Source organism: Rhodamnia argentea, chromosome 1 (assembly GCF_020921035.1).
Source record: "Rhodamnia argentea isolate NSW1041297 chromosome 1, ASM2092103v1, whole genome shotgun sequence".
Taxonomy (NCBI): Eukaryota; Viridiplantae; Streptophyta; class Magnoliopsida; order Myrtales; family Myrtaceae; genus Rhodamnia; species Rhodamnia argentea.
The window spans coordinates 21,619,660-21,644,618 of NC_063150.1; the positions used below are offsets into that span (position 1 = coordinate 21,619,660).

Genomic DNA, 24,959 nt, shown 5'->3' on the forward strand with positions numbered 1-24,959 from the left:
TCGATCTTACAAAGAAAGGCGATGGCTCGAAGACCTCGTCTCTAATGTTTTTGCCTTCCACGAGACCGCACCTGTCGGATCTAAAGATCGCCTATCTCAAATTGATAAACCTGTAACAAATAGAGGGTTAAAACCCCATATTGGTATGCCCGTCAACTATCACATGTCACTAAATCAACAATTTGATAGTTAAATTTAATGAAAATTAACGGAGGGTAAATTTGTCACATGTGTACCAGTTTAGGGTAAATTTGTCACGTGTGTACCGGTTTAGGGTTTTTTGTGGTCAAAAAAATAATTTGGGATAAATTTGTCACAAGTGTACCGGTTTGGGGTTTTTCATGGTATTAACCCTTTTAATTAAGGCTCGATGGGACAGCTTAACAGTGTGGATCCGAGGTCTTCCCAGAGGGAAATTAAAAGCAATTGGTATGTCGGAGACTTGGAATATCACTAAACACAGTATAGGACCAATATAGAGTTCTAGTTCCACTTCACTAACTGCCTTCTTCTTCGTCCCATCAAAACCTAAAAGGTGGCGTGTAGCATGCGTTTCACGAAAATGTGCACTGCTTTCGTATGAGTACAACCTTCAGCAGGATGGATCCGATGAAGTCCTTCCAATTGACCATCATCTTCGGTCTCCGGCACATGCAACTTCATTAAGTACCTTCAGGAAAGCATCTTCGTGTTTCTCGAAGGACATGAAAAGATCTAACAAGGATATCCGAGCGGACATTTACCTTAACCTGTTTACTAGATTAAACTCACCTGTCTTTACTATTGCGAGTAATTGTTTAGCATCTTGTTTTTTTTTCTCAATACTACCATTGACACCCGATTTTTAGCCGAAAACTCGTATAAAGATAAAATCTCGATAATAGGGATCCTAATCGCGATAGGGCCCATTTCTTGGCCAAAAGGAGTCTTTTTAATGTTCTTTAAGGTTTTTCAAGTTCCATAGTGTTCTGTCTAAACTTAGACATTGATTTTATCAATAATCCAAGAATATCTTTAGAATTGGCTTTTTGGTCAACCACTAACGTCAACCCTCGGTCAACTCTTTTAGAAAATTCAAAAACTTTGAATTTTACAAAAATTAGACTTCTAATCCATCAATTTTACAAAAATTGATCGAGAATCGGCCTTTTTGTCAAATCGAGAATTCCGACTTTTGATCACCAAAGTTCATAATTTATTAATTTCCAGTCATTTTTTAAAGTAGTTTCCTTTACGACATTTGATCTAGGTGTTATAACGTATTCAATTTTCAAGCCTATTAGGGTTGATCCTTCATGAGTAATTCCAATTAGCCCAATTTGAATCCGATTAAGTCAAATAAAATCAATTTGAAAACTATTTTTGGAAAAATCATGGCAAATTGACCTATAAGAATCCCCTCAGTCCAAGGTGAAATAGCCACATAACGGAAACATATAATGCGAACATGCAGAAGAATAACTTACAAGCAAATACTTATGCAAGGCATCCTTAATCCTCCCCTGGCTGTGGAGTTCATTCCCTTGCTAGATTGAATTAGATCAACGTTTCATGCATAACATAGAAAGAGTCCGGTGTGCATGACTAGTCAAAGAAGCATGGCAAGCATCTATTACATTCACATCTGCTATGTTCTAGAAATCAGACCTTCTAAATCAACTTTATTGCAGTCAAAATTTCTCGGACGTAAAAACTTCTGAACAAGCAAAATTGAAATTCCCAAATATAAAGATAGATATCATCTAACAATCTAAAATAGCGTCCATCTGTTATAGCAGATATGCCTACGCTATAGATGTACTTCCTCTTGAATGTTGGTCCAAAGAGAACACCCCCAGTGAAAAATCGAAAAAGGCCTCAGTTTGACAAATTTAAGCTCCAAAACTTGTGCTTCACACCATTCATCATATCCAAATTCCTATGGTGAATTGAGACCAACAGGCGAGGCTTGGTTAACCCAATTAACCAACCCGGTACGACCCACTTGGACCAAAGCCCGATTTGGTTAAATGGGCTACGCAAGAAAAAATTGGTGAAGCCCATAATGCAATTCAAAGGGATTTAAGGTAATTGAGATGCCATGAGTCGATCTAATCAAATTAAGCCAATCCAGCTTGAACCGGGTCAACTCGATTGGACCAAACCTCAATTGACTTGACCAACCCATTTGGTCAATATACCGAGCCCAATTAGCTAAATTAGTTTGCACAATTGGAGGCCAACCCGGTCGAATTGGCCAACTCGAGCACGCTCGATTGGGTCCGGTTCATTGAGAGGAAACCCAATGGAACCTCATCACCCATTGAGCCAGACGAATCAACCCAGCTCCAGATATGGTCGACTCTCCTCAAATTGCAAGGATTACCAAAATGCCACTTGGTAAAATTACCAAAATGTCCTTGTAGTCATTAATCCAAGAGAAGGCCTAATCTCAACCATTCATTGGCTATTCAATCTTCGCCATCAAGTTGGCTATGTCCATTAATCCATGTGACTTAAAATCAACCAATGAGAGGATTGCTTAAGGATCAAGGATTGAATGTCAAGCATTTATGGACTTCACTTGTTTGTTTATCAAATAAGCTTTGTTGTCTTCAAAAGAATGAGACTTGTAATTTAGAATTTATTTTGATTTCAAGGTGATAAGGCTTGCTTTGTTGAAGATTTCGCTCAAGTTAAGTGAATACTCTAAGGACTCTACTTAGTACTCTTGGTCTTGGTTGATTGATTATTTGTTCATTTAGCCTAGATTTTACTCTATGTGTCATTAAGTTTCAACAATTGTATGTTAATCTATTGTGATTGTTGGGCTTAAATTAGAAAGCTGTCCACATGCCTAGGATGTCTTTGACAGATTACTAATAGGTTTTATTGCATCTGGAATGGGCATAATATGAAAATGATGAAACTAGGTATAAAAAGGGTATCTTTGTAATTTTTTTGACAAGGTTAGGAGGAATTTCGAAATTTACAGAAGTGAGAGGCTGTTAACAAGGTTATTTTATGGGCTATATTGTTAATAAATGGATTATTAAGTAAGATCATTCAAAGAAAATCAAACCGGTTTAAAATAAAAAATTAGAAACTTTAGTAGGAAAAAACCCTCGAATAGTTGATGAAGAACATTATGAAACCGCGCAAAGAGTTAAGCTTTGTAATCTCACCAAGGTGAGGGACGAATTTGTAACAATTGAAAGTTCTAGAGACCGTTGATAGCTTATGGATCCTTGTTACGGTTGGTGGTTAGGTTATTTTTAAAGTTAATTACTTCACTACAAAAAAACAAGGATTTAGCCACGAAAAATTAGCGACGAAAAAGCTTCGTCGCTAATTTGCGACAAAAATAGCAATGAAAAAAAAATTCGTAGCTATTTGAGACGAAAATAGCAACGAAAAACTTCATCGCTAATTGGCGACGAAAATAGCGACGAAACAATATTCGTCGCTAATTGGCGATGCAAATAGCGACGAAAAAAAATTTGTCACTAATTTGCGACGAAATTAGCGACGAACAACTTGTTCGTGTGACGCCCGAGAAATTCGAACCATGTGATTTGCCCGAATTCAATAAAAAGGAAGAAATTGAATTTTGGTCGGTACAAATTTTTTTGGATCGCAAGGACATAAGTGACGATTTTTGGACGTTTCCCGAAATATCGTTCGATTTCGATTGGGTCTTGAAATCGTGGTCACCGCGACTTAGGATTTTTAATCCTCGCGCCTAGACTTTTCCGGACCCAACCTAGCCCGTGAAAATCCAAATTTTATTCCCAATTGGTTGAGCCAAAAATCCGATCGGTCCCGATTTATCAAATTACCAAATTGCCCTCCAATAATGCATATGAGACAAGATATTTAAATTATTTGGTGGGCCCCACTTTCAGTCAAATTGGTCAAAGCCCTAGCAGCCCACGTGACTATTTTCTCTTCTCTCTCTCCTTTCTCTCTCTCCCCGTCTGCACTCTCTCCCTCACTGTTGCTCACGCGACTTCCTCCCCCTCCATCACCGAACCATCTTCTTCCTTGGCGATTTTTGCCAAACCACCACCTCCATCCACCACCCTACTCCTCAATCCACCACTCCTCGCCGCCACCACCGTCATCCCGGCCGCCGTTCGCCGCCGGAAAGCCCAGAACAGCCCCGGTGAAATCCTGCCCTGTTTCGCGTTCGCGGGCCACCCGAACTGCTTCGGTCGTCCCGAGCCCCTTCCGACCACCACCCACCACCACACCATCTTCCCCTCGACCTCCAGATGCCATCCCACCGCCGCGGACCGCTGCGGAGCCACCGAACAGCCCCGAATAGACCCGAAGTCCCGGTTACTCTGTTTTTCGCCGGGCTACTGTTTCGCTGCTCTCCGCCGCGATTCAGCTGTACCCACCACCCGCCGACCACCCCAAACGGTCACCCTCGACCTCTAGTTGTTCTACGAAGTCGCCGGAAGCCGATCGCAGCCCGGAGAGCCCGATTTGAGCCCCGATCGGACCTCCCATGTTCTGCCGTTTTCCTCTGTTTATGCTCTGCGATTCTGTACAGCCGCTGTTTCACCACTTCCGGCCGCCGTCCGCTGCCCCCAACTGGTCCGAAGGTCGTCCTTGACCTGTAGGTGAGTCCCCCAGCCTTACCCAGCCTCGCCTCAGCCCGTGAGATCGATTTTTCCCCCAACTCAGCCCGGTTTCCCCTGTTTTTACCTCTGTTGGTTCTGTTTTTCAGCTTCTGTTGCTCGCCGGACCCCCAATCGCCGAGCTGCTACCGTTTGCAGCAATTTCACCACTGAACTCGTCACTATTTTCAGCTGTGAACAGTGTCTCCGGAACAGTGCCATCGGTGAACAGTGTGTCCGGCGTGAACAATGTTTTCCGGCTTGAATAGTGATTTTTGGCCCCGACCTCGAAAATCGTGCCCGACCCGACCTCGACCGCCATTGTTGGTGAGTTGACCCTAATCCTTGGTTAGGGCGCTAATTGCGCCTAGGATTTGTTAGCTAGTCGATAGGGCATTTAGGTAGATTTGATTATGGTCGGATTAGTTAGAAACCCGGTTTAGGATAAATGGCCATAATCGATTAAATTAGAATTGTCTGTGGCTAATTGTTGTTATACGAATTTGACTGTATGTTGTGATTTGATCGCAAGCGAGCGATAGGTTAAGGACGAGTGATCGATTGACGATTATTAATCGAATTGGCTAATCAATGACTTTGGCACGAAATTGAGCCTTTATGTGGCCTAATCGAATTGGTTTATTCGTGTTGAATTGATGACTTTGTTTGGGCGGATCGCCTCGTTGAAATATTGATTTGGGTACCTTGAATGCTCATTGAGTGAATTGCCGTTCGCTTGGGAATTAATCGTCCCGTGTGTCTTTGCGGTGTCGATTTGGTAGTCTGCATATGCATATGATCATGTGCAAGATCAAAGACATATTTTAGCATGAAAATGGCATTGGGTTGAGTCTTTGAGCACGTTGTGTGAGCATCCGGCCTAAATCAAAGAGAATAAATTGATTGATGTGTCGGGTGTGCTGTATGGTCATATGAAGGAACGATTATGGGTTTTCCTGGCAAGTTCGCACTGTACACATAGTACACATCGTACCATTTTTATGGAACCACACGACTTGCTAGAAGCACGATAATTCATGCCCCGTATGGTACGTACGGTTTTAAGGGATTATCGGATGCCGGTCATGACTTGTGATGGACCGAAGCCCCGTGTAGGGATGCCTACTTGCCGTGCCGTGCGGGATGCACCGGATACACCGCTTGTAGTAGCCGTTGCCGAGAGGGAAAAGGAACGTAGCCCGGTCCCGCTGGAAGAGTGCGGGATCGCATTAATTGTGAGAGTCGATCACGCCGATCGCGTGGATCCTCATCACCGTGGCGCCAAGAGCGCGATCATCGTTAATAAATGGACTTGTGTGGTGTCCAGTGCATACTTGTGAGTGTGATGCGTGTTCGGTTGGTTGTCCGATGTGGCTGTTGAGTGAAGTCAAGCATTGCATTATGTGTGGGTGAAGACCGATAAGTATGCATGTGGGTGATTATTGCCATGTGGTATGATTGCTGGATATGTGTTTATATCGTGGCTTTATAATCCTTGTGTTTATGATGTTTTAGGCGAATCGGTGTCCTAACCGAGCTTAGGCTTGATTCACCGAGATATATATCTCACCCCGTTGTGGGAACCACTTTCGTGTCCCAAGTGATGGAGCTTTGCGGACACCAAGGCCAGGTTATGAGGCTAGTCTTTTGGAGTAGATGAGAAATTACCTTATCCGACCTAGTAACCTTTTGAGGTCTTAGTGAGCCGCCCCGAAGTATGGGGTTGTATGTATTTCTGTAGCTCAGTATGGTTAAAGACTCATCTGCCGTCTTGTAACTGTACATGTTACCTTTTGATTATTTGCCTTGGTATGTATCTCCCGCTATGCTATCCTTGTTTGTTTGTATGTTGTCCGGGAGTAAACCGTTTCCGCATTCGTATATAGTTGATAGGTCGATAACGCGCCCGGGACGTTATCCTTCGTGACCTCGTGGCGATTTGGTAGGGATGTCGCGGGCTCGAGAGTCGGGGCGTGACAATTCGTCACTAAATTAGCGACAAAAAAGTTATTCGTCGCTCTTGATTTAGACAATTTGTAATAAATGAACGATCTCTGATGATCCACTAATTCTGATGAAGAACTTGGTGACTTCCGACACGGACTTGCAGGAGCACGTGGAAGAAGTCGCGGTCGGGGGCATGCTTGTTGGCTCCCGGGGTGAGCTTTGGTTGTGGGCATTTGGGGCAAGATCGGCTCGGAAGGACGAGTCCCCATGTCCTTCAGATGGTTCGGCTTCAACCCAAGCGCCTCCAACCGGTAGCTCGAACAAGGTGATTCCCGAATTCGTCACTCGCTCTTCAGGAATTCACATTATGTCACTGAGGGGTTTGACATAGTTAATTGGTCGATTCGTCGCAAATTCCTAATCCGTTAGAAGCAAACGCTCTATCAAGTTATCGTAAGAGATTGCCGTAGCGAAATCGCTTACGGGCATACCGCTGGCAAGTCCTCTGCCTCGGGAGAATTAGGTGCCATAATACAGAATAGGGTGTCCCTCCAATTAGCTGCCTATGTCCTATACTGATTAGAACTGCTGTAATAAGGAGGCCACGCTTCTTGTGAAATCTTGCGGATAGAAAGGTCTCTTCTCGCCAGCGCCTTGCTCATGGAAACGGCGCACTCCATCCAGCATCTCCTCTAGAGCAGCGGCGGGGATCCATGATTCACCACCGGAAATAAGCCCCGAGTCCTGGATGCACTTCGAACTTCATTTACAACCTCCTTGCACTGCGATGGATCTTTCGCAATCTCTTCAAGGTCAGTTATAGGAATGCGTAAGTGGCTGTCGCCCGATGCCAGTGCACTTAGCAGGTTTTCTGGGCGATCTACGAAAGCACGAGGAACTTGTGTAATACCTCATTGACAAAGCCCTTGAACCCGCCTTTGATTCATCGAAAGCCTCTAGCTTGCACGTTCGATCGTACTTATGTTTATTTTCATTTGCTTCTTCTCTGCTGAATTCTTCCATTTTTCTTCCTTCGGGAAAACACTGCGTGAGTTCCAAGTCCGATCTTGGATGTAATGTGGGAGAAGTCGAAAGACAAAGTTTCTGCGGTATCCAATGACTGGATTCAAGAACAGTGAGAGGAAAGGAGAACAATCACACACGTTGCATCACAACGAAAGTGATTGGAGTTCAAGAACAAGGACAAGAAGCGACGGGCAATTTTAATATAGCAAGTTCGTCAGATTGACCTTTTATCTGCATTCCGGTCAGGGAATATTGGAAAGGCATTTGGGAAACGAATGGCTTCAAGTAACGGAAGTGATGAAGTTGAAGAAGCAATCAGAAAATTGCAAACAGGTTCATCATCTTTGACTACGCAAGTTATGAGTTTGAATCGGCAAACCAATCTCTAGAGATATCTGGCACGAAATAGACATTGGTCGGCATGCATGGCTAACAATAAAATCAAAATAAAAATCTCTACAAAGCTGTTGGGATTCGGCGCATGAACCACAAATGAATTAAAGCGTAAAAGCAAGAAAGAGAAATTGAGACACAAGTTTTGTCTTGGTTCACCCTTAAATTAGGGTTACGTCCAGGAGATGATTCTATTATAATTAGCATATCGTACCTCTCATTACATTCATCAATTACAAGAAAAAAAGATAGTATATAGCAATAGCTATTTATGGGCGCAAGCCAAAACTACGAATGAAAAAATATGGGCTCAAACTAAAAGGCCCTCGAGCGAGACCCTCATGCCTTCCTGTCGATGGAACGTATTAGGGATGGGCAAGATGGACTGATTGGACCGACGAGTTTGGTCCGATTCTGGAGGTCATCAGTCTAGTCTTCGGTTCCTCAAGGCGGAACCGGTGTCCGGGCAATCTGGTTTCCGGTTCTAGGGAGAAACGTGCCGATGGACTGTCCACTCAGATCGTCAAATTTTTAATTTTTTTTCTGACATAGAACTTAATACCACGGTTGCCGCTATACTTCTACAGCTTTGGCTGTATAGGATAAAATTTTTCACAAATTGAGGGTGGCCGTTCATTTCTAAGAAGACATTATGAAGAGCCAGCGATGGTTCCCTTCAGAAGATGACCAGGGGATGCTTTCATGGGGAACAACGTCGAGATCACATTTTGTTTGGTTTTTAACATGGGATTTGTATGATATGATAGTTGGAAGGACACTGGAAAATGTTTTGTTTGCTAAAAGCATATCCTTTTCTCACAAAATGTGATTTTTGCTACGGTGTGCTTGATTATTTGGCGTGCGTGTGGTCGTGGGAGCCAATTTTAGTGCTTTATGTGGTAATTGGTGTGCGTAGATGTATATTGCTTTCTAAAATTACAGCTCCGCCTCCAAAAAAATTGGTATGCTTTACTGTTATTTTTATTTTACCGGTTCAACTAGACCGTTCGAGAACCGAACCGGACCTCCAATCCAGTTCTTGATTCCGAAAATCGAGAACTGGGACCACCCATCCGGTCTTCAATTCTCTTAGAAACCGGACCAACTTGAACTATGCTCATCCCTAGAGAGTATGAAACACACCCAATAAAAGCAGAGATAAGTTGAATTGCCTAAGACATACGGGACAACGGTGATGAAAGATGAATGACTTTCAAGGAAGGTGCAAGTGTTTCAAAAGAGAACTTGTTGGCACCTAAATTTTCAGTAAGATACTTTTCATGTATTCAGACATATGCAGGGCCATAAACTCTCACTCACAATCACAATTTTTCATAATATCTGAACAAAAATTTTTGCCGTATTCAAACAGTAAAATACGGCATAAGTGAGTAGCGGAATACGGTCAAACGAACAATTAGTACGGTCAAAAGTGTGAACGGTGATTCGTGCGGAAACTGGAGTAGAGGAAGAGTAAAGTGCGATGGTGGGAGGAGAGGTAAAAATGAACGAAAGAGGGAAGTTTGAAAATTGAAGTTGACCATGTGTGCAGGCGAGAGAGCAGCGTACTTTAGTTGACCTCGAGCATGCAAAAAGGAAAATCTGAACAAATTGGGGAATTTTTTTTAACAAATTGGGATTTGACTAATGGGAACAAAGTATTAATGCTTGGAGAGGAGCCAAAGCAAAATTCTTCTCTGCATTAAAGTGGACAGCCGAGAGGAGACGAAGGAGGGAGGTCGGCAAAGAGAGAGATTTTGGGGAGAGTTGGAAAACCGAGGGTAGTACAAAAGAAAACAAATAGAAGAGGGGAGTTGAGCAGAGCGACACACGGGCGGAGGGCAATCGAAAATTTCTCTGCTTTAGAGTCAAAATTAGCCGAAACCTTCGACACCGGGAGCGAAAGTAGACTTGTTAAGATTTCCAACCATATATGACTGATCCCGGAGGCTGGTCAAAAGGGTCCGAGAGTACAGTTTTTCGGATTGCCCGTCGGAGCAGGGACCAGCCGACACCCTCTCGAAAAAAAGTCAAATCTTCGAAGCTGTACTAGGAATCAGTGTGCAACGCCCTATACCATTGGAAAATAGACTCGAAGATGATGGCTGTGGCGCTTAGCGCGAAGCGTTTTGATTTTATATCAGCCTCGAGATAAGCAAAGGAAATCAGACCAGAAATTTGACCTCTGCCCATTGGGAGCAAAGGACACCGTTTTGTGGCCTAGGCCAAGATTGCATGTACGATTTTTTGGAATGATTGAGAATCGGTATCGAAAGGACCTTAATTAGGCAACTAGCGTAACTAAGTCTCCGATTCATAGGAAGTGAAGTGTCCACCCACACATCACTTGGCTCCTAACCAGCCCAAAATAGGTAGTGACGACTCTTAAATTTAATATTAGATTAATTAAATGAGAAAAATCAAGTTGCCTTTGCTAAGCATTTGGGAGGCCCGTGCCAAGATTGGTTTTTTTTTTCCTTGGTCGAAGCCTGAGCCAAGATTAAGCTCCGACTCTTGGCAATCCGTCAAACTTCCTTGGGATTCGCCTTGAGAGAGTCGCGGCAGAACTACAAAAGTGTGCAAGGGTTCTTGGAGTGATGGCCAGAAGAAAGACATGGGACACAATATTAAAAGAATTGCAAGCCAAGTCTAAGACATGCTAGGAATATCACGAAATTGGATCAAAGGTGTTGGGAGTAGTTCTCCCCCATGTGAGGAGCTAATGGCGCGCATGGTAACACTTCTACTTCAGAAATCAATTTCTAATCATAAGTTTGATTTTTTTTACTTTCCCTCAGAAGCAGAAGTTGATTTTGTTATTTCCGCTCTAGAAGATATTTCTGATAAAAAAAATTCGTTTGATAACGGTTGAAAATTTTTATTTCCGGAATATTATTAACACAAAATCTTCAATGAAAAATTATTATCAGCGTCGAAAAAAATTTTATTTCATTTTTGAACTTTTTAAAATTCTTTAAAAAATAATTTTTATTATTAAAAATATTATTTACTTTTTAAAAATGAAAATTTATTTTTTATTTTTTACTTCGACCACCGAAGACAGCGACTCAGCGGTGGCGACCTACGCGCTAGTCGATGGTTGGCAGCAGGGGGCAATGGTTGGCGACTTATATGGCCGGCGAAGGTCGGCAGTGGGCGGTGGTCGGCGGTTAGCAGAGGTTTGCGGTGATCCGGAGGTGATAGTTGGCGGCGGTCGCCAGAGGCGATAGGCGGCGGCCGACGAAGGTTGGCGGTGGGCAGCTCCCGGGGCTGGTCAATTGGTGGCCGTGGTGGGTGGCGTTCGGCGAAGATCCGTAGTGGGCAAGGGCGGGCGATGGTCGGTGGTTGGCAATGGTTGTGGGTGGTGGCAGTGGCGATCGTAGCCAACGATGGTTGGCGGCGGCCGAAGTCGACGAAGGTGGGTATGATTGAAAAGAGGGTGAGGGCATGATGAAAAGAGGGTGAGACGAGAAGTACTTCTTGAGTTGGATAAACTATTTTTTTTTAACTTCTCAAACTGGGAAAAAAACAACTTCAGAAGTGGAAATTTACTTCAAAAGTAAAAATTTTCACCAAATAGATTTCTGCTTCATAAGTTATATTACCAAATAGATTTCTATTCCAAAAATATTTACGGAGCAGAAATTCACTTTCAGAAGTGTTATCATGTGCACCCTAAACATACACAAATTACATCCCTTGTAACGGTCCTCCATCACTCGTGCAATTATTTTGTTAAACTAATCAAACTATCCTTGTCCCACGAAACCTTGCCTATATCCCTTAAAGTACCTTGTCCCTTTGTCTGTCCTTTACCAAATATTATCCAACATGCGTGCACATTTGCACACTCACCTGAAACTTATAGAAGTACATTGGTAATCGTAGCACCAAAAATTCATGTGAGTGCAATCCCCATATACGAATCAATATCGAAATGAGTTCTGCAGATTAAATGAAATTGTGGATACCATTCGGGCATGGCCCGAGCAGATCCCACCCCACGACCGGAGCCGCTCCGATCGCCTTACTTGGCTTGGTCACTCGTCGAGTGAGTTCTCCATAGCTTCCGCCTGGAGCATCATGAGGCCGAGAGGACAACAAGTACATTGGCATGCTTTCATTTGGAATCGTTCACTTGCCCCTAGGCATTCATTCCATCTATGGCTGGCCATGCGGAACCGACTACCTACTCAAGTGGTATTGCTTACTTACAACCGGATTTCGGATGCAGCATGTGCCTTTTGTCGATGCAGACCAGACAGTGTGGACCATTTATACTTTGTCTGCCACCACACAGCCATTCTTGCTTCATTTTGGGCGGCCAAGTGCAACCTTGCGTGGTATAATATGCCTTGGCAAGATAATCTGCACTGGGCCATGCAGCATATAGGTGGCCGCAGCTTCCACCAACAGATAGCCCGATTCTCCTTTGGAGCACTTTATTTGGAAGGTTAGAAACCAAATCTTGTTCCGTAACCAAACTCTCTATCTACCTGCCATTAAGATGCATCTTGAGAAGGTTGTGAAGGATAAAGCGCTCACTTTCAAGCACGTTGAGGACACGCCTCGGAACAGAAGAATGCAAGTCGCTTGGGCTATTGATCCGACTATTTTTTGCTGATTTGAGGGTCGTCCTTTAACCCTCTTCTAGTTGTATTTTGACTGAGATGTTGTGGCCGCCTCTTTCTCTTTTTCTTTAGGGACCCTTGTCCCTTTCTTGGATCCACGACACTCTTGCACTCCTAATGACACCGACTAGTGTCATCACGAGTGCAAGACCCCATTTTTGTAGTGTCGGGCTCCCTTTGCTCTTGTATAGTTGCGCCTTGGTTAAAGTCAATATATATCTTACTTTTACCAAAAAAAAAAAACAAGAAGTTTATAGCAACATAGGCTCAATATGGTACATTGGTAGCATGAAAAGGAATCTTATCTAATACAAAAATCAGTGCAATGCTACAGAAACATTGTTACAACACGGCGAGCAAACGGGAATTTCAAAATTCATACCAACGACATTACTTGTTTGAGAATGATTCTGCAGCTCTTAGGAAAAACATAAGAGTTCACAACTTAAAGTGTCTGCGAGGGGAAGTTCCATCAAGGTCATGTTCCTTGAAGTAGGCAAGATAGTCACTCACTGTGGTCTCTCTGTAGATTGGCGGATTGTCCTCGGACAACAATTCCCTAATAGGCCCGAAAAGCGTCGACGATGGCTGGAAGCTCGTGCTGAAAAAGCACGGCACCAATATTCTCGGGCCCACCGGGTTAGCCAACACTCTTGTGCTCCATGCTTTTGAACCTGTCGTTCGTTATAAGCTGCAAGGAAGAAAAAGGAGGGACAGACATCATCAACATCCACGCCGTTATCATGATGGTCGCGCAGAGCAAGATATCCCCAGGCAAAGTGTATCTCCCGATATCCCTAAGATACCGCCTATGTTTTTTCACATAAATTTCCAAGCACTAGATAGTGTACTTGTAATTCTATGTCAATACCCTTTGAAATCAATTTCAGGTGCGATTTTCTCTGAAGACAACCGATGTGGGGGCATCGTTTGCCGTTGATCCGAGGGGTTGCTTGTAAATTATCGGATAGGGTCCATTTTAAGAAACATGGTCAAACCCAGCAATGGAACTTGCCCATAGGAGGTCACCAACATTGATCACCAAGGCTCAAGGGACAGGAGGGACATCGATGTGGTCTTGCAACAGCACTTTGAGGAAGTCGTTGTCTGAGGGCTTGCTCATCCCCATCATCAGCTCGGGCAGCGAGCACACCGGGTAGTAGTGGCATATGACCGCCAGGCCCTCGGCACAGTCCATCTCCTGGAGGCGGTCTGGCCTCGGTCCGAGAGACTCGGACAGGAGCTCGAGCAGCAACACGCCTAAGCTCATCACTTGCTTCGAGTAGTCAATTAGCATGTCCCTGCAAATTTTAGTCATGGAAATCATTGGATTAGATCCAACTTATAAAGTGTTATTTATATTGCGACTTTTTTAGATATTTCAGGTTAAATAAATTAGTTTATATAAATTAAAAAGTGTAGAAAGAAAGTCACCTCAAGGTTAAAAGGTTGTTTTGTCTCTGTGGAAACAACATATTTTAACGTTGCAGGTGAAAATGGCATGGTCGCCTCCGAGACCCAAGGCCTCGCCTGGTCACACGCTCACATACCCGCAAACCTCCGGCGGCTCCTCCGACGACGGCGGGCTAGGCGCCATGTAGCAGAAGAAAGTGTCCCTTCGGTTCGCCACCGACGCCGTATACGTGTCGAAACCGCTGTTGTACACCACCTTCCTCGTTATGCCGCGCGTGTAGAACACCTTCTTTGCCTCGTCGTCTTGCTCGTAGAACCTCCTCACCCCCTTCTTCATCTCCTCCAGCACGGCCACCTCAACCCCTTGATTCACCACCCGGAAGAACCCGGTGTCTCCGACGCGTGTCGCATCCTCTCGATCGCCTCCTTCCTCTTGGCCGGGTGTCGTTCGATTCCGCCTAGGTCGATGATCGGGACGCTGAGATTCTCGAAGCTGCTGCCCGATTCGGAGCTCTTTTCGGATGTCTCCTACGGTCGGATGAAGATTCGGGGGGATTTCGATGATTCCGGCGTCGACGAGGCCTTTGATGCCGGCTGTCGAGCCGTCGAACGTTTCAGCTCGCTCGCTCCGTCGTAGCTACGCTCGCCGAAGTCGGATGCCAAATCGATGGTAGGCATTGTTCCTCTCTCTCTCTCTCTCTCTCTCTCTCTCTCTCTCTCTCTCTCTCTCTCCTGCAATTCAATGTCACTGTGAATGTAAATTTGCAAGTTTCGATTATGAATTGAATGTTGTGGAGAAGTAGCAGCTTTTTTTATAGCCGAGAGATGGAGAGAAGAGAAAGAAATGATATCACATTGGGATGATTTGACTTTAGAATAATGAGGTCCATAAAAATGGAAGGAGAAAGTCATACTTTATGAGCTACCACTTGGCTGAGAAAATGACAATGCTTTGTTTAATAATGGCTGATTCTCCGGGGGACCGGGGCGGCTAGTACACGAGTTTTTGCGGTTTATGGAAAAAAATCTGTTAGGACAGAGTTGAACATCGATAGACGGCTGGACAATTTGATGTTGCCGTAGCCCTTGGATCAATCGTTGTGTCATCTTAATGCATGCTGACTCGATGCGATCAATTAAGTCTTAGATATCGTTGTGTTGTAATGGAAACCTCTTGTTTCATAGAAAATCTAAGTGTAAATAGATTTCCGCTTTGCAGTTTTTTCTGGTTATTGTCATTGAGCGAGTTGAAGCTTGGCAAGAAATATTCCGGAAAATTTTCTCATGATAGATTAGTGTTATAACTGTCATACGGTTACTCAACACAGTTTCATCTAAATATTCCATTTAAGAGGGGTATGTGTTGGATCTTCCTCTCTCTATATTCTGTGTTCTTCTTTAGGTTCTGCATTTGTTTGAAAATGATCTTTGCTTTTTGAGAGTTGCATTGGCACTATCAAATGAAGCAATATAAGCGACTGTGATCGAGCAGTGAAGAAAGGCGACCCTGTTCTTTGGTAGTTTTTCATAGATGAACCTAAGCACGGACTTTTGTTTTCAAATACAAACATGAAGATGAGCATGTAAAAAAGTTGCCCCTCCAATGAAGAGAAATCCCACCGAATACCATGAATAACTTTCGCCCATTATCTCCTAATCTTCCTGTTTACAAGGTCTACAACTTGAAATCGGGAAGGGCAGAAATTCCATATACACCCTTGGAAATGTAATGGGCAGTGTAGTTTGGTAGTGTAGTCTCCTTGTAAATTGGTGGGTTGTTTGTTGATGTTAATTCCTTGATGGGTCCATACGGCCTCGAAGATGGCTGAGGAATGTGGCCGAAAAAGCATGCCACCGGCACTCTCGAGCCTCTCTTGTTAGCCATGACTAGATGCTCGACACTCTTGAACCGGTCATTCGTTATGAGCTGCGAATGCAACAATTAGTGAACCGTTCTCGGTCTGCCGGTTCTCGTGTCAGAAATGAATGGACATAATTTCTAGATACTGCTATGATTGCAATCTTCATGTTGATGAATACGAAAAACTGCAGAATTTCTAGGACCCACATTGACCAGTCTCCTGTGAAAAGTGCTCCACATACAGCTCTCTCATCTAGACAATTTTGAACCTATCGATGTGAGGCTAGCATGATACAACCGAGTTGGAATCAAGTTTGGATTAGTCAAGTAGCTCTTTTAGTATACTTGATGCACAAGGCATTTGGGAATGGTAAATGCAGATTCATCCTACCAAAGAAAAGTGCAGATTTTGGAGACATTATGTTATTGCTATGGGGAAGATGCCTTGGTAAAACCTTAAGAGCTCTTTAACTAGCTTAGCATATGAGAAAGTACAAGAACAAGAGGCGGGAAGGGGATCGCAGTGTATCGACCAATCAAAACACGGTTTCGGGGAAACTCAGAAATGAATGACGATATCCGGCCAAAGCACTTGCCTGCAAAAGATCTCCCATGTTGATCACTAGTGCTCCAGGAATTGGAGGAACTTCAATCCACCGGTTCAAATGAAGCACTTGAAGTCCTCCAATTTGACCTTGGAGGAGAATTGTGAGGAAGTCATTGTCTGAATGCTTTGTCACACCTAGGGTCAACTCGGGTTGGCATGGTGGATAGTAGTGGCATATGATTGAGTGTCCCTTTCCACACTCCATCCCCTTCAAGTGATTTTGGGGGAGTCCTATTGCTTTTGATAAGAGCTCATACATACAAGAGCCCGGTCTCATCACATGCTTTGAGTACTCCATCAGCATTTCTCTACCATAGAATTTTTTATGCCTCGGAAAACTGAACTAGAGCTGCCATAAAGTATGGTCAAACGTATTCCCAGAGAACACCTTTAAGCGTGTTCATATTTTGGGTCAATTTGGGGGCAAAAGCTTGGTACTGCTCTTGCTAGAGCGCAAGTAAAGTCAACCGTCGAGGAACATCCCTCTTCTACCCAAAAAGAATGAAACGACCACATCTGAGCTTCCCGTCCATGAAAATGATAAATCGTTGAGGATAGTCTTACTAATCTGTCTCATTGATTGAGACTTGATGTAAGCTTATATGCTATGACATGTGCAGTGGTGGCAACAATTGCTTTAGCCGATCGAATGAAGGACTGTTCATTTCCCGAGAGTTCAACCCCTCTTCCGGCCCTTCTAATGGGAAGGTACGTCATTAACTCAAGTTTCATACTCTTGCTAGTTTAGCCCTTGATTAAAGGAGTAAAAAAAAGGCTATCAAGTATTATACGGTGAAAAGCAGTTACCTTGCACCTATGTGAACTATTGCAATTCTTCGGCAAACTATCTTTATTATTTTTCACTTTGCGAATTCGTTCATGGATTTTAACCTTTCTGAAAGGTGAAAAGCGCAAGAGAAGCCATTGGCTCACCCGCAAGCTTTGGGCAACTCCTCGGGCTGGGGAGGCTCTGGTCCCACGGAGCAACATATGCTGTCCCTCCAATCGGCGGCTACCGAATTATAAAGGGCCATGTTCTTTGTTGTGTATGACCCTCTTCGTAAAATCTCCGGTGTAGAATCCTTTCTTGTCCTCCGTCTCCTGCTCGAAGAACCTGCGGGACCCCTCTATCACCTCCTCCAAGAGGCTCTCACGGACCCCATGGTTGATCACCCGGAAGAAACCCCATTTTTTGAGTGCTTGCCCGATATTCTGCGCCATCTCATCGTGACTGGTGGGGCCCGCATTCACACGTCCTAGGTCCATCACTGGGATGTCCGCGCGATCCTCACTGCAGGCCAAGCTGTCGGGCAGCCGAACAAATATGCGGGGGACTTGGGCGATCGCGGCGTCCACGAGGCCTTTGACCCCGGATTTTGTCTCGTCGAATGCTCTCAATTCGATTGTTCGGTCATGTTCGGGACCCATGCTGGTGACCATTGTGTGTCTTAGTAGTGTTACTTGGTATTATCGATTTTGAGCGAGCTCGGTCTTGATGAAGTTCACTTTACGTGGTTATATAGTAGTAATATTTGTATTATCCTTCGTTGTTGATATAGAGAAGAAACTAAACACGAGGGACATGAAGGTTGTCAAAGAAATGAGTTTTCTTTTAAGTGAAAGTTGCCCCAAGAAGATATCAGACAAACACTCGGAGTTGGCAACATAAGAATTTCTTGTTTCTCGATTATGACAGCATTTATCGCGGGATCCTTGAAAGCACACGTTGACGATTCCTTCAAGAAGAATACGGATGGAAGATGTTTTTCTGATTCCGTCACATGTCTAAATCTCGTGCATTCTAGTCTTCACAAGAACCAAGGTGATTGATTAACCCATGTAAATAGCGAGAAAAGTGTCAAAAAAATTTTAAATCCATTGTATTGGTGTTAATTTAGTCCTAAATTTTTTTCTAGTGGCAATTCAATCTTAAATTTTGCGTTGATACTAGTTCAGTCCTAAATCTTTTATTAGTGTCAATTCCGTCATAAACATTTTGTATTTGTGCCAATTCAGTCTTGAACCTTTTGTATTTGTGCCAATTGAATCAATTCGATGAAATTTGGGCGGAAATTGCTAACATGGACGTCGGTTGTCCTAAGTGGCATAATTGGTGCTAACGTGAATATTTTTTAATATTATTTAATTATCTTTAAATATTATGAATATTTTTTCTTTTTGTTCTTCTTTTTCTTTTCACTCGCTTCTTTTTATTGGGGGCTGACAAGGGCCGACGACCCTTGCCGATCACTAGGCGAGGCTCGCGGGCCTTTGCTATGGCCGGCGACCATCAATAAAAAAAAATGCAAGAAAAGAAAAAGAAGAAAAAAACCAAAAACTTATTAAAATTATTTAAAATTATTACAATAATATTAAAAAATATATCTATGTCGGCGTCTGCCGTACAACGGTCACTTAGGACAATCGATGCCCATGTCAACAATTTCCAGTCAAAATTGGCTGGATTGATTCAATTGGCACAAATGCAAAAATTTAGAACTGAATTGGATCAATGCAAAATGTTTAGTACTGAATTAGTACCAATAAAAGGTTTAGGACGCACCAATAAAGGTTTTAGGACGCACCAATGCAATAAGTTCATGATTTTTTTGACAGTTTTCCTATTAATAGCTCATAAACATTTGCTTCGTCAATGGAGCATTATATCTTGTAAAATGAAGCGCGATGAAAATACAAGGAATTAATTGATTATATATATGTATCAATTAAAAACCGTAAGTAATTGATCGATTTCCTAACAAGAGAAACTCCAAATTTATTTCCTTCGTTCCTTACAAAAGGGTTCTTTTTTTCACTTTTATGCAGAAACGTGATTGATGCACTTGATATTTGGAAGAGCTCACAACTTAATAACTAAATTACATGGTGACTAATTAATGGTATAACAATGCCAAAACTGGAACCCTAAAATAAGAAAGATCATGCAACATGTTCTTGTTTGGGGACTTGATTGCATTTCTTGTAAGTTTTAGGACTTAATTGTACTTTCGTGACAGATTTATCGAATCAAGACCTTGGCTCTCTGTGCCTGCGGGTTGGGCTAAACCCGACCCAAATAATCTCGTTTGTTAGCAATCAACGCAAAACGTGGTGGCTTTGGCATCAGCTTCTGTCTCTGTGGTCGGTTCGTCATAAAGGTTAACAAGATGTGCAGTATTCTGAAGCTATGACTTGTGAACAGTGCATGTGAGAGAGAATTCCATTAGGGATGAAATTTGTGCACATCTAGAGCATCGGGAGCTGTTTGTGTGGGTTTCTTGATCAAAAAACACAAAGCATGTTCACGACCACCTCTTTTTCTTGGTCGAGTGATTATGGCCGAGAAGGCAGACATTGCATTTTCCAAAAGTATGTCCCTTCGTGAACATCCCATACAGCTACAAAGAAGTCTAGAGGATTTTGTGCCAAGCCAATAAAATCATTCATCCAGAAATTTGGCCCTATTCAATCGGTGGCCCTATTCAATCGCTTGTTCATGGGATAGATCCAGTACACATCCCAACACATATGCAGCTCTTGAAGAATTTTGGAGTAATCAGCCAGACTCTTCTCAGCCAGAATCCTCCACGAATGTTGATGATCCACAAAGTTCGTATGATCCTTGGGGAGGTCCATTGTCCCGTAATCCCTTTGAACTCTACCCTCGGCCCGGTCCAACCAGGACAAGACATCTCATCAAGCTCCACCGATGTTCCTACAATCTCACATGGGATTCCTCATGATCCAGAGGCCGACAGATTGATCTCGAAGTACGAAGACGGACAATTATTGAAGGCTTACAAATTATCAAAAGATGGACCCGACAGCTACGACGGTGATGATGCAAATTATTACCCTTCATAATGACTAGTCTCCATCATCCAGCTCAGTCCACCTTAAGTGTGCAATAATGTGTATACTATATGTCCGTAATAATTGATCATATGTGGTCAAAAACGCGTGTTGTACAAAAGTGGTCTTAGTGTGGAAAGATCACTTGTCGGTGTCAAAGATGCTCAATTATAGAGCATCCTAAGCATGCAATGTGCCTATATAAGGCATCCCTTTTTAAGAGAAGGGCAGATTGAGATCGCCTTTCCCTCGATATCAATGTGAAGTTTTCCTACATTGGTTCCCTAAATCCTTTATTCTTCTCTTCAAAGCAGTATCCCGTAATCAGATTCCTTTTCTCAATTTAACAAACATGATTGGTTAAGTATGCTCTCTACTTGCCACAAAAGTACTAGTTTTGATCGATCTGGATTTTAAGTGAACAAAGTGTGGAATCCGCTTGGAGCCCTCCCCTCACTTGATTAAGTTCGGTGAGATTTGTTCTTAAAATCCCGACCAGAGATGAACTAGTTACGAGAGTGGATCCTGTAGATAAGAAATTATAATATTGTGCCGGATGAGTTCTAAGATCATGTCCGAAAGCTAAAAGCCAGTCCCTTGAGGCCAGAGCACCATAAGTTTGGGATAGCATACTTGATTTAGACTATGCTCTTAGTTTCCCTCTGTTTGTTTTGGTATCCTAGAGTAATCTATTCTCGTTCGATACAACATATGCCCAGGCTAAGTTGGATATGGTATGATCCAATACGGGTAAGTTATTCGCCTAAATGCTCTATGAAACAACTAAGAGATAGGAAGGCTGGTCTGGTTTGGCTTGCTAGGCGCCTCATGAGCTAATTCCGCGATTGGAAAAGTGTCCCCCTGTGACAAGTGGTATTAGAATATGATCCCTCCAAGAGGAGGGCGAGTTAGAGAAAATCTATGGCCTTCTCAATCTCACGAGAGCAAAGAGTGAATCGCCGAAGCAAAAATAGCTACGACAAAGTGCAGCCCTCGACATGCTTCTAGGATGCCAATAGAGGCACAAGCAAGAACCGATTCCTCACTAAAATGGGATAATGTTCCTTGATCAATTTAGCGAATCTCAAAACAGGTCTAGTAACATGTTTTTAACAAGGAAAAGCCTCAAATGGTTGGCTAATATTGAGAAGTGCTTGATAGAGAAAAGATGGTGCTGCCGGAAAATACAATTGGCCAAAAGTGTCACACTTGAAAAGTGCAATTGACCAAAAAAGGGTGCTGCAAGAAAGTACAGTTGGCTGAAAATGCCACAACTAAAAAGTGCAAGTGAACGAAGAAGCCCAAATGGCCTTTAATAAAAAGAAGCTATTGATGGAGCAGTTATTATGTTTTGCGAGTACGCATCTGCCATTCATGTAAGTCCTAAGGGAGGCGGCGTTGATGGTAGGAAAAGGCGCAAAGAAGCAACAGAACATCTTGCAACGGGTACGTTGTGGAATTGAGTGGGGAAGAATGGCACGGATCGGTTGTTTCGTGTCCCAAATGGGCAAATTCTTCCATACTCTTATAACCATGGAGGGAAACTTGTGGTATCATCATGATAAGTGAGCGATGAAGAAAGGAAGAAGCAACTAGGCCGTGTGAGCGGTGTCAGGGCGGTTTGTGCTAGTAGCTACGGGTTAGATAGAATATACTCTTAGGAGCTCTAAATACGAGGTTAGCCTCCCATGTATAAATTAGTCAGAAGTTGATGCCGCTCTCTGATGAGGTCTTGGCAAGTTGAACCGGTTGTAACGCTTAGAGTAATTTGGTCTCGCTCGATATAACGGATGCCCGAGTTAGGCTGGGCGTGGTATAATTCGATACGGGCAAGTTATTTGCCGAAGTGTTCTAAGGAACAACTAAGAGAAAGGAAGGCTAGCCCGGCTTGGCTTGCCAGAGCCTTACGCGCTAATTCCACAACCATAAAAGTGTTGGCCAATGACACTAACATAATAATTTTTGGGTGACTATGATAATTAAACTACAAAATCTTAAAAGAGTGGATCTAACAACAATCTTTAATTAATAATTATTTATTTTTGTGGTCCAAAGTAAACTATTATATAATCAATTCTATTTAGTAATCATACCGCAATTGTCATCTTATTATACTTATCAAAACAAATTGGTTGACTCACTTAAATGGATTCATTTCCTAATTATTTTTTTCTCTCTGCCACAATTGTTTCTGAATAAGTATTCGTGTATTTCTTTGTGAGTGTAATCCAGAAAGATCTCAATAATATTAGTGCTTAACAATCGTAATTGGCAATGTCTTGTTCATATATATATATATATATATATATATATATATATATAATTAAAAGGGAAAATTTCAATAAGGATATTAAATGCCCTCATTTTTTCAAATAAGGGCATGAAGTGGATTTTATTTTAAAGAAATGCATGTCCTCATTGTTTCAAAGAAGCACCTGGCCGAAGGGCATTTTCATCATTTACTTTTTTTTTACTTTTTTCTTTTCTTTTTTCTCTTTTTCGTTTTGCTCTCTCCTCTCCAGCCATCATCACCAACGAGTGAGCGTGGCGAGGGCGACCCAAGCTAAGGTTGGTGAGGGCAACTTGCCCCCGCTGGTGAAGTGTTATGCGGTCTAAGTTAAGCTCACTCTCTTTCGTCTTCCTCTGAGTTCTTCGTCTTGCGCCTCCCTAATTTGGTTAACAACTTTAGATCAACTGCATACAAGTTAGAAAATCCATCTGCAGGGGGGCAAAGTTAAAGGAGACCCATCCATCTCTTTCATATGTAGTTCCTCTCTCTCTCTCTCTCTCTCTCTCTCTCTCTCTCTCTCTCTCTCTCTCTCTCTCTCTCTCTCTCGGCTTTGAGACAGAGCCAAAAACAGGGCCCGGATGAGAAGGCCTCCTACTTCTTAATCTTCTTCGACTACTTCCGGGTCTGATCCTAATGATCGGTTGGAGCAAAAACCGAGGAATAAACGTGCCTGAAGAGCTTGAGATGCGGACAAACCTCCAAATGGCGATCGCCCGCCAAAACGAGGGAATCCAGCGACCTCTCCGCCGATAGGAAAGAGAAAAAAAAGAAAAAAAAAAAGAACTGAACAGAAAAAGAGAGGAAAAAGGGAAAAAAATTAAAAAAAGTAAATGACGAGAGTGCTCTTGATTAGGTCTTTTTTTAAAATAATGAGCATACTTTAGATCCTTATTTGAAATTTTCCCTAATTATAGAGTTGTTTATTATGTAAATAAAAGTTATATGATATTTTCTTAGATTAATGATATTACAAGTATGTAAATTTTTTCTTAAAATGCAATTTGGTAACTAAGCTTCTTCTTATAGTGAGGGCTTACAAAGCCCTCGCAACCGCCGCCCCATTATCGTCGGAAATAGCCGGCAAGGGTGGAAGTTTGTTGGTGGGGGCCTGCTGATCGTAGGGGAGGGCTCGACTTCTCAAATTTGGGCAAGGTCGAGCCTCGCAGTGTCGACCTCTTCGACTCTAATGAGGGCGAGGTCAAGCCTCATGTCACCCAACGACGGCCGGACCCCATCGACTCTAGTGAGGGCCTCGCCTGCGATTGGCAAGGGTTGCTTGGCTTTAGCCGGGGCTCACCGACCCTTGCCGGCCATCCCCCACCCTCGCCGGTTGAGCCCTATCGACCTTAGCAAGGCCTCGCCTGCGATTGGAATCCCGCAACGAGCCACGGAGGATTAAGTTACTAATAAAAAAAAATGACATGTAAAATTTTGGGCAAAATTCACTGGAGTTGACACTCAAATAATCATATTTCAAAAAACTTGATACTTAAATGATCAAAAAAATATTTGACATCAAAGTAAATGTCATGCACAAATTTTGTCATTTTTTGTGCCCTTCTACCTATACATTCTAAGTACCTCAATTTTTTCATTCAATACTACATCGTAAATTTTCAAAATTGATAGGCGCCTGCAATGTGCCAAGCCCTTCCTTAAAAAAAAAAAACTTTTTTCTTAATATTTTTAATTTCTTAGCTTATTTTTTAAATTAAATTAAATTTTTTTAAAATAATTTACCCTTTAAAAAATCAATCCACATCGACTCCAGGTGCCAACCTTAACCAAAAAAAGAAAAGAAAAGAAAAAGACAGAAAATATCGACAATAATTCAAAACATAAAACAAATTGTCACGTCCGCGCCGCCCGATGTGGACATTAGCGGTCTAACCAAAGTTGATCAAATAGACTGAATTGGTACAAATATACAAAAGATTAGGATTCAATTAGCAATATATATATATATATATATATATATATAAATATAAATTGACACAAGTATAATAGGTTTACGATTATTTTTGTCATTTCCTCCCGTCTTTGATTCATCGAAAGCCTTTAGCACTTCTGTTTACTTTCATTTGCTTCATTTCTGCCGAGTACTTCCATTTTTTCTCCCTTAGGGAAAACAGTGCGACGTTTCCAATCAAATGTGGGAGAAACTGAACGATAAAGGTCGTGCGGTATCGAATGACTGGGTCCAAGAGCAGTGAGAGGAAAGGGTAACAATTATACATGTTACATCCCCACGAAAGTGATTGGAATTCCAGAACAAGGCCAAGGAGCGACGGGCGATTTTGGCATTGCAAGTTCGTCTGACTTTGAAGATATGGGT

The 24,959-nt window shown here is 42.7% G+C and overlaps 3 pseudogenes; 1 reads left to right on the forward strand and 2 right to left on the reverse strand.

The window, feature by feature from the left end:
* LOC115734061 overlaps positions 1-24,959 on the reverse strand; it is a 227,610-nt pseudogene that overhangs the window by 112,861 nt on the left and 89,790 nt on the right.
* LOC115733556 overlaps positions 1-24,959 on the forward strand; it is a 92,607-nt pseudogene that overhangs the window by 26,597 nt on the left and 41,051 nt on the right.
* On the reverse strand, positions 13,032-14,692 carry LOC125316527 (annotated as a pseudogene).